Source organism: Centruroides sculpturatus, unplaced genomic scaffold, assembly GCF_000671375.1.
Source record: "Centruroides sculpturatus isolate CEXI.00-Female unplaced genomic scaffold, Cexi_2.0 scaffold2023, whole genome shotgun sequence".
In the NCBI taxonomy this organism is placed as follows: Eukaryota; Metazoa; Arthropoda; class Arachnida; order Scorpiones; family Buthidae; genus Centruroides; species Centruroides sculpturatus.
Genome location: NW_019386339.1, coordinates 77,284 through 87,542, shown reverse-complemented (window position 1 = coordinate 87,542; position 10,259 = coordinate 77,284). Strand labels below are relative to the sequence as shown.

The following is a 10,259-nucleotide window of genomic DNA, read 5'->3' as shown; positions in this document are numbered from 1 at the left end:
AATCAGTCCTCTGTATATCTATATATATAAAAATGGGAATATCGCACTTCTGACAATCGCTGCAAGTGTGTGGGCTAGATTTGGAGAATCCGTGCTTTTCACATAGACAATTGTATGTGGCCAGCTCACGCGTCGGACAAAAACCCGATTTATTCTTGTAAGCACCAGACGAAAAAACAAAAAATATCGTGTATCCACAAGCACTCCAATAAATAAATAGAATTGAAACAACACTTTGAAATGTTTTCCCAATGAAAATGAATAATAACAAGTTTCAATAAAAATGATAAAACGTAAATTGAATTTTATCATAACGAGTTTGCTTGAATTTTCTTTCTTTTGAGATCGCAGCAATGCGCAACGGGTAATATGTTCATTGGTACTAACAGTGATTTATTTTTAACAGATTACCATGGCTGATTATTCAAACAAACTAGTAGTTGTAAAAGAATAAACCATTTTTAGGCATTAAAAGAGAGGAAATCATAGAAAAGAGATACTAATAATTAAATAACTGATCAACCATAGTTATTAGTTATCCCTGCATATAATTGAAAAGTTGTAACAGTACTTAACATATGAACAAAATTAATGTTATAACATTTTAATTATTATTTAAAAACTACTGAACTATTAACCATATTATGACATTATTTATTACAGTTAATATAAATTAATTTTAATTTTGAAAAAAAATAATAATAATAATATAGGTCAGGAATACATCTCTGGTAGTATACCAGAAATATAAGTTCTTTATGAACCTAATCAAAAATTGTTTTTAAACGTTCAAAAAGCTTGGAACTTTTTAAACAATAGCTAAAAAAATTAACTTCTAAGCCTAGAAAACAAACGATTTTGAACTGGAGCCTTTTGAGCAAAGTTTACTAAGCAATATAGTGCTCTGGCTCCAACAAAAAGTGAATGCTTCAACTAGCTCAGGCTCCAAAGCCCTGCTCTCCAATACTGCCAATGGTGTGTGTATCACTGGCCAGATGGTCAAGATAGTTAAAACATCAGGCTACTGGTTTGAAGGACTGGGATCTAACCAATGATCCCAAGCATTAGTCCAATATAGGCCCATCATGGAAGTCTACAACCCAAGTTGTAGTTATTTTCAAATTAGAAAATGCACATTGTGACAGGACAAATGGCTCTTCCACAGCAGCCCACATCAATATGAGGTCCAGTTGTTTTAGAATTTCAATTAATAGATTCTGTTTGCCATGAGTTGGACATCTGTTCATATGGACTGTATCATAGTGGCTTACAGCTTGAATTAAAATAAGACTTTTTTCATTATCTTTAATCCAATAGATAACCTCCTTCTCATGTATCGCTGTCTTTCAGACCTCCTCCATCTTAAATCCAATTGCCTGTTCATGCAACTGCTTGCATAACCCAGCAACAACATAGACATTACACAAAAACAGCCCTAATTACTGTGTGGTGTCTTCTATCCTGACATAGTCATTGCCGAAGCAATGTCAACCCTTCAGTCAAATGGTGCAGAAGAAGAGGAGGCACTTCACACAACCATGAATTTGTAATATTGTTAAAATGCTTTCCTGTAATCTATGTATGCCATGTATAAGTTTTTGTTGTTTGTGCACTTATTGTAGAATGATTGAATTTGAGTATATCATTTTTGTTTAACGAATAATACCAAAGAAAAATATTTTTTGTTCAACAGATGNTTTTTTTTAATTTCATTTAACTTATTTTATAACTATAAAATGAACTGTTAATGGAAAGAAAATGAAAGAATGGAATGTTTTAAATGATACCAACTGAACTGTGTCAGTTAAGTGTGGAATTAGTATACATTCAAAATCTGACTTTAATAGTTCTAGATTTGCAGTAACTTTCTAGGTTTGTCTGCAACCAAAAACATCCCAAATATTTTAAGTGAAGCAGAAAAAATTAATTATTTAAATGCAATATTTAAAATGCTAATTCTATTATTCAATTTGTCACAATACTCTATATTTTGTTTACATATCATTATTAAGAATATGAACAAAGTAAGTTAAATATTTTGTGCAAAAATAATTTTATGCTTAAAAAATTTATTGCTTTCTAGAATATATTAAAGTTTTCTAAAATTCAACATTTTTCTTTGGACTGAGAACTTATTAAAGTATGATTACACAAAGCATTATATAGTGTCAGCTACATAATATAGCTGCATGAATATCTTTTCCTTAATGTGAAGAATCAATTTTTCATTTACTTCTATAATCTACATCTTAATATTTCAATTTGCAGTTCAGATCCATCCCCGATATGCCTAAAATTTCTTACCTTTGAAAACTATCCCAAAACAAACATAAATCCACAAATAATTTTCATATTTCGTCAATTTCATCATGTTATCAAATTACTGTATTTACTCGCATATAGGACAAGGTGCAACTTTAAAGATCAAAATAAAGAAAATTAATTTATTAATACAATTCTAATTTTATTTCATTTAATCACAAGTAAAGTATCAAATGAATGTAAATGCACACATTGTTCCACAAAAATTACTGGCATTTTAAACTTTAAGGAAAAACCTTGTAAAATCGACAACATAATTAGTTCATGTAAAGCTGGACAATCGGGAACTTTTTTTTTGCCAATTCTTAACAGTTGAATCCACTCGCCATCAATTACACTTATGACTTTCTCTGAATTCTGAATAATCATCTGTTTTCACATGGGAATGGATTGAAACTTATATTGGACTTCCGTATGATTTTGAAATTTCAATCTGGAATTCAATTCAAAAGCTTTGCTTTTCCTATTGCTATTCATCTTCACTCCTGACAATATACATGAACGATTCAAATGACCCAGATAAAATACTTATGTTTTTAAATACAAGAGAGTAAGCATCTGGTAAAAATTGTGAATACACGGTTCACAAAAATTATTTGCAAAAACGCAAAGAATCTTTTGCTCGTGTGTATAGGACGACACAGGAATTTGAAGCTGTGATAAATGAATAAAAACCTCGTCTTATATCTGAGTAAATACAGTAAATATACTCAAGGCTCTTTTAAGAGAAATTTTATATTCAAATATAGTTAGATTTTCTAGTGCTGTAATTAAAGAATTATAAGTATTGTGAAAACCTTTCTAACTAATATTAATTTAAATTTTAAAAATATTTAAGTTATAAAATATAAAAGTTGTTATGTAATGCTATAATTAAAGGTAAAGCTTTTCAGCTTTACCTTTANTTAATGTCCTGATATTAATTGATTATGCAACCTGTCATAAGACAGTCAACCTGAGCAATGTTGAAAAACAATTCTTTCCAATAAATTGCTCAGGAATTCTGCAACCACTTGACACTGGCATAATAAAATGTTTTAAATCTAACTACAGACATCACCAAGTGAGGAAAATTATCAAAGACATCAATGATGAAATTCCTGTTGAGATGTCCCTGAAATTTGCACTGTGTATAATTAGAAAATTGTGGGATGAAGCGACATCCAAGACAAAAAATTGTTGGCTCTACACTGGCCTATTCGGAGAGAAGACATAAATTGATGAGGATTATAACAACAGTGTTTGAATGTTATGTTTAAAATATTGCTGAGATCACTACCTAACTTCCATAATCCAACTTGCTGCTGAAGAATTGATTGAAATCAGTCTTAATGAGGATAATTTTGTGGAGTTAACCTCAGAAAAAATAGTTAATTCTGTAAAAAAAAAAAGAAAATTCAATTGCAGGAAGAAAACAAAGTCGATCAAACAAAGACATAGAAAATCCTCTAGCAACTGCGAAAGCAGCTCCAGTTTGTCTAAAGAAAATTCGTCATTTTCTGTAAGTGCATCCAATAAGGATTATCTGATGCATGTTGACTCATTGGATACATTTATCTCTACAACTCAAGAAAATAATGTAGTTTAAACTACTTTGGACAAATGACAATTATCATCATCTTGACATTCCTATTTGCATATGGTTTTCAATAAACAACCACCCTCACCATTCCACCATGGCCAGAAAACCAATGGTGGCAGTTTAAAGAGGGTTGATGGTAGTATTAAAATAAAAATATGTACATAGCTGCCTACAGGAAAGATTATAATTTGTTTATGATTTTATCTGAAATATTCTTTAGAATTTTTTATATATAAATAAAAAATATAAAAAGCTGCAATAAAATGCTTTGATAAATTTACTAAAAATCCTATAAAAATAAATTACATTTGACTGGTCTCATATTTGTAACAAGTATTCAATAAAATACATATGTAAAATTGTAAAAATTAATTATGCAATTAGAGAAATTTATTTAGTTTACTGTATATTTATTTCTGATATAAGAATAATTAGATTCATTGCTATTATTCAGAATCTAAATACAGGGTGTCCCAAATTAAACTTGACATTTCTCAACTGGCTACAGCAAAAACTATTCATCAGAAAGTCATGAAAGTTTGAGAATTGTATTTTTTAACATGATGATGGGAATCTTTTTCAAGAGCAAAAATAATTAGTTCCAAAAACCACCACTACACTAGAGGGCACATTATAGCTTTATATAAAACTTAACAATAGGCTATACAAATTATGTCTAATGTGAACAAAACATGTTGGCCACCATTGTCTGCTACCATCTAAAAATGTAAAACAGCAAGTTCAATGGTTGCATGCAGAGTATGCCTTGGAATGTTAAGCACATAGCATGCAAGGGTGTCCTTAAAGTCTGACAGCAATGTTATGGAATCATGCTAGACTAAGTGTTTGAGATAGACTTGAATCCATGTGATTTTTGGCTCTAGGGCTGAGGATTTTGCAGGCCAATATTCCACTATTACAGCTTGAAAAGTTTCCTCTAGTGGTTGTTTTTAAAACTAACTATTTTTGTTTTGGAAAAAATTCCCATCATCTCATTAAGGTATTCCCAAACTTTCATAACTTTCTGATGAATAGTTTTTGGTATAGCCAACTGGAAAATGTCAAGTTTCATTTGAGACACCTTGTATTTTATGTTGACAATTTACACGTTCTTATATACATGGTGTCCATAATTAAAGTTTCTCTATTCAGAGCACGCTAGCTGTAATCAGTAAGCAGATTGCATAGTCTATACAAATTTTGGTCTCAAAGGATGTATAAAAGAAGAATTTGCAATATACACAAAACAAAGCACGATAAATAACAAAGACCTTAAAGTGATATTTTAATGTATTATTTTAAGGTTAATGTCAGACAAGCATGAAAATGCACTGCTGTTTTGATTTGAGGATGTAAAAATTCATAAACAGAAAGGCAGTGGTCAGACAAGTTCTATTTTTCACAGAATGCATTGATAATCAGTTTCATTTCAGATGCATGTTTAATGTCAACATGGATCTCATAGAGTGTGATGCACTGTGTTTTTTTTTTTATTATTATTATGTACAGAACTATTTAAAAACAAAAAAGAACATACCTGATATTGCCTATGTCTTTTTGATTGTAACCAGCCTTCCTTTTTCTTATTTCTGTTTTTATAAAGTTCAAATGAAGTTTCTCTCACTAATTTGTATGATCGTTTATTAATATCCTTGTCCATTTTTTAGAATATGCAGGTACAGTACCATACATCCTTTGGCAAGAACAATGCTGACCCGGTATTCCCTTGAAATAACGTTAACATATTCATCATTTTTCATGCTCATCTGACGACTATAGGCTTTGAGTGTATATCCGAGTGCACAATGGTCATGCAATGTCATGAGATTATCATAGACAATCTGACAGCCCGTCCATGTTCTCCAAGGTAGGAAACTGGTCTTGACATGTTGGGGGCCTAGCGACAAGTATAGAGGATCCGAAGGTCCTGCCTAAGTCTCAGCCATTGATGGAGTCTTTAGATTCATTAGTAGATTCTGGGCATGTTCCTTGTGGAACAAATAAATAGATTTGTCTTGTGTTTTTTTTTCCATAAGGTGTGCTTTAAAGGAAAATATATGGAAGTTTTTAAACTAAACTTTTCTGATAAAAATTACCAGGTCAAATAAATTTAAACATATAAATTTAAGAAAAATTTTTAAATTCTTTTATGTATTGTCAAAATAGACAATATATAAAAGAATTTAATATTGTCTATTTTGACAATACATAAAAGTGTCTTCTTTGTCCTTTTTGCACACACAATGAAATTAGACAGTGCCTAAAAGTCTAACTTTGTCCTATTTTAAAAATTATTCTTAAATTTATGTGTTTAAATTTTTTTTGCAAAATCACTTCCTGCATCCTTTGCATAGTCTGCATGCAAATTTTGGTGTCAATTCATTTATTGGCTACAGATACAGTGCTCTAAATAGAGAAACTTTAAATAAATTTACAGGGTGTCCATTAATTTAAAAAAAATTGTATATATGATTTTTAAAATATTTTCGGTTCAAGGTTTAAAAATTTCATCAATTTTTCTTAATTCAGATAACTTAAAGAAAAGAATAAAATAAAATAAATCATTGAAAATAATTCAAAGTTATAATTAGTAATTATCCTTTTTTATAATTATTTTATTAAATTAATATCACAATTATTAACAATGTATTAAAAATATATTTTTAATAACAAAATTAAATTGATAGATGATAAATTATGTACAATAATCATTTGAGGCAATTATTTTATAAACAATTTTAATTACACATACACATTTTAAGAACTAAAATCTCTCAAATACAAATAATTTTCTTTTTATCAATATAAAAAATATTTTTTATTTGTAAAATACTCAAATTATTCTATAGATTAATTACATTTATGGCTAAAGCATACTTAGAATATCAAGCTTGATATGTATGGCAGCATATTTTATCATCAATTTTACAAGGTTAATTCTTAGAAATTACTTAGAACAAATTATTATTTAAAAAGGAAAAAAATAAATAAATGAATTGACATAATTAATCATTTAATTACTGTAACATTCATTTACTTTTATTTGGCTTCTATGAAAATATTCAATACATTATTTATGCTGTATACTATATACAATAGACAAAGCATAAACTGTTGTGCCGTTTTTAAATCAATATCTTTACCTAACAATCATGCATACTGCAAAAATCATCATTATAATATTAATGGATTTATATGTCCATTAGATAACATCAAATTCTCTGATTTTAACTCATTGTTGCTTTTAACTTCTTTTGTTGCATCATAATCATGTTTTTTACAAATTACTAAAAAACAAGATATTAAATAATGTTTTGGATGGGGTTTTGTGCAAGCATAAAGAACAAAAAAAATCTGTATATATATTAATATCCCAAATAACAGCCATACTACATAAGGAATGTCTGGTAAATGGCTCAATAAAGTCTCCTTTTTATCTATTCTTTTATTTTCTATAGAGTGATACAATCTTGTATGTTCTAATGAAAGGATGTTATACTGATCAGCAAGTTCAAACAAGTAATAAATGGTTACAACAGTCACACCTAGATAACCAAACAGCATCACCCAAGCTATTCTTTGACGAAACTTCATCCTTTTTCCCAGCCATAAGAACAAGAGGTTTTTCACTTTACTTAATTAGTAGGATATTAGATCAGATTATGAGTGGCTACAAAATAAAAAAGTTAAATAATTAGAAACATTAAGGATTTTCAAATTTATAAAAATGTGATATAATTATAATTAAATTAATTTTTTAAATAAAATTAAACTTTGATATCTATATAATTATCTAACGATTCACCAGGCCTAAAACTCAAAGAATACTAAAATAGTTCATCAAAAGTTCTAAAAAATTATCTTTATTACNCGTGGCGCAGGGTCGGAGGAAAGTAGTTCGGCTGCTCATCCACTATTGGTCCAGACTCTATCAATCTTGTCGCGAAACGACGTTATAGGAGGTACGTTATACGAAAGTTGCTACAATTTTTTCGCTACGTTATAGGAATTGTCGTTATAGGAACGTACGTTATAGGGGGGTCGACTGTAAATCAAAATTTCATCTGGGAGGTAACTTTTCTCTCAATGAATGTATTTTATATGTTGAGTATTTGGAACATCTCTATCTATAATTATTTGACTTTGTTTTATTTGTCAATGAATGTGATATCTGAATGTTGTGACAAATTGTTTTATATGGTGTATATTTACAGCATGGTTGCTGAGTTTATAATAGTTTGTATTTGTATGCAAGCATTGGATATATTATGTTTCCAGGAGCATAGGAAGCATTTTGACATTGGTCCAGCACAGTGACTAAGGGCCCAGGGTTGAATCTTTGGAAAGAAAAAGTTTTCAAATAAATTATTCTAAAAGAAAGATTATTTAGTTTCTTGCTTTAAATAAAACAAACAAATAATATACTATGTAGTACATACATTGCATGTTTAACTTTTTTAAAAATATGTTTTAAAATATTGACCTGGTAGTTGCTGAACTGTCTCTACACCTAGTTTGATTATGTGAATGTAAATAATTTGTGTGCAAAAAGCTTGCAACCTGGTGTGTTCTACAGTTTTATGTATGAAGTGGCATTTCCTAAAATGATGTTTTTTGTCTTTTAAAATGTCCTTTATGTAGTTTTTTTGTATTTATCATCTGGTCTTGTATGATAATCACAACACGAGATCAACTTACTTTAACCAAATAACCGGAGTGCTTATGTTTAACTTTTAAAATATATATTATATTTTAAATATAATTTATCAGACTTCTATCCTCATTCAATTCAAGCTGGCCGTTAATGAAGAGCCCAGAAGGGGCTTCAAAAACATTTGCAGTTATCGAACATAAGCACTCCAGTTATTTGGTTAAAGTAAGTTGATCTCGTGTCATATATTCAACCTGGTGTGTGGTGAAGTTAAATGATAATCACAAACCTTTTTGTCTTTCCAATAGAGCTTTGAAGCATAGATCCTAATAATGCTCTGGTTTAGATCTAGCCAAACATTTAATTTTTGAGTGCATCATTTGAGATAAAATGGATTGAATAATACACTTCTATTTTGTTAATTTATTTATAATCTGTTTCTATCTCATTCTACTGTTTATATAAAATTTATATCAATATATCTTTTGATCACATAACATGTAATTGATATATCTGAGAATAGTATTAAAAACTATAACTAACATATAAATCTACATAAAATTTAGATCTATTGTACAGAAAACTCTATATATGGCATGGCATTTATATCCAAATTTTTAGAATGATTGTATTCCTTAATGCAGTATTGACTGAGAAACTGCACAACCCAAAATAAAACATTTTTGATTATATGATTTTCTGAGATTAAAGTCAACACAAGTATATATCTCCTTTGTTAAATATATATATAACCTTAAAAATGTTCTAGAAATAGAGCCTCAAGTTTTCATTATGTGTATAAAGTACAGTTCACTTTACAATAGGATTATGGAATCAGTTGGCTCAAAATGCAATGAAATAGCATTATGTCGGAACAAATCTGTATTACACAATTCTGGTATATTATGTATATGTTGTATGTTTATACAGGGTATATCTGAACCCATCAGAAATTGTGCTTGCATAAAATCATACTAAAATAAGTAAAAAAGTTCTAGTAAGCATGAGTTCTAAAGCAACCAAAAGCCTGAAAGCTTGGTTCATCCTGAATCAGTCCTCTGTATATCTATATATATAAAAATGAATGTGTGTGTGTGTGTGTCTGTCTGTCTGTCCTTCATGCATTACCACACTGTTTATCCAATTGTCATGAAACTTTGGGAAGTTTTTTAATACAATCCCACGAAGGTTTCTGGCATAGTACATTTATCTTATGATAGATGACACGCGTGTATACGAGCATTTACTGTGTGTTTGATCGATTTCAAATTGTGAAGACCATTTCCCCCTCCAAAAAAATCTCTCTATATATACATTTGTTATTTACGATATTTGTAATAATTTTTGTTTAATCACTTTATTTCAAATTTTTTTTGCTAATTACGTATTCGCTTGAACTTTGTTAAAACCTTAACTGTATCCCGAACAACAACCGAAGTTGTAGGAGGAAATTCGCATATTTTACCAATCTAGGGATCCCCTTTTCAAATTTTAATGTCAACTCAAAATAATTTAAAAAGACAAATTACAATAAAACGGTTTATTATCCAATTATCAGAAATTTCACAACATGCCAAGGAAGAGAGAAAGGAGCAATTAAATAATTAAAATTGTAAAGGATTAAAAAATATATATAAAAATGGGAATATCGCACTTCTGACAATCGCTGCAAGTGTGTGGGCTAGATTTGGAGAATCCGTGCTT

General features: G+C 29.3%; 1 long non-coding RNA gene across 1 annotated transcript in view; it reads right to left on the bottom strand.

Annotated features, from left to right (window-relative positions):
* Positions 1–4,128: 4,128 nt before the first annotated feature.
* Positions 4,129–10,259, bottom strand: part of LOC111614613 — a 23,679-nt gene continuing 17,548 nt past the window's right edge. The window contains exon 3 of the long non-coding RNA XR_002754967.1: positions 4,129–5,945. This is a non-coding gene — a long non-coding RNA (uncharacterized LOC111614613). The remainder of the gene's footprint in view (positions 5,946–10,259) is intronic.